This window comes from Eurypyga helias, unplaced genomic scaffold, assembly GCF_000690775.1.
Source record: "Eurypyga helias isolate BGI_N326 unplaced genomic scaffold, ASM69077v1 scaffold5097, whole genome shotgun sequence".
In the NCBI taxonomy this organism is placed as follows: Eukaryota; Metazoa; Chordata; class Aves; order Eurypygiformes; family Eurypygidae; genus Eurypyga; species Eurypyga helias.
The window spans coordinates 73,692-74,229 of record NW_010260947.1 but is presented as its reverse complement, the minus strand read 5'-3'; positions in this window follow the sequence as shown (position 1 = coordinate 74,229).

Below are 538 nucleotides of genomic sequence, written 5' to 3'. Positions count from 1 at the left end.
GTCTTTTTTGTCTCAGTGGGGTGAAGCTGAGCGTTTGCTGAAGTATTAAATGGCTGAGTATGGCACAGGTATCCTTGTGCTTTTAATCTGCATACAGCATGACACTACTCCATGGCGACCTAGTCCCATGGTGCCAGTTTTACACTATTGTTTGTGCTGTTTCAGAAGAACTTAAAATTATTTAAGTAATTTATTGGAGGTTACTTTTTCACTCTAGAAATTCTGTACTTTTGCTGAGGATATTTGATAACCAGCTGTGGAAAAGTGTCCAAGGCCTGAAATGTTAGGGAAAGTGTTTATGAAACAGTGTCTCTTAAGTTGCCCATGGCCTAAGCTGCCTGTGCTGCAAGTTACACAACCTCCATTTGCAGTGAAATGCTGAGTCTTTCAGTAGTGACTTCATCAGAATAGGCAGATATGCTGTGCTGGTTTTGAAGTTTAAGTACTGTTGTGAGAGGGGAACTACAAATTTTACCGTGTTGAAATTTACCAGTTGAAATCGGTGAATAAACACCTTGCACAGTCAGCAGTGGCAGGT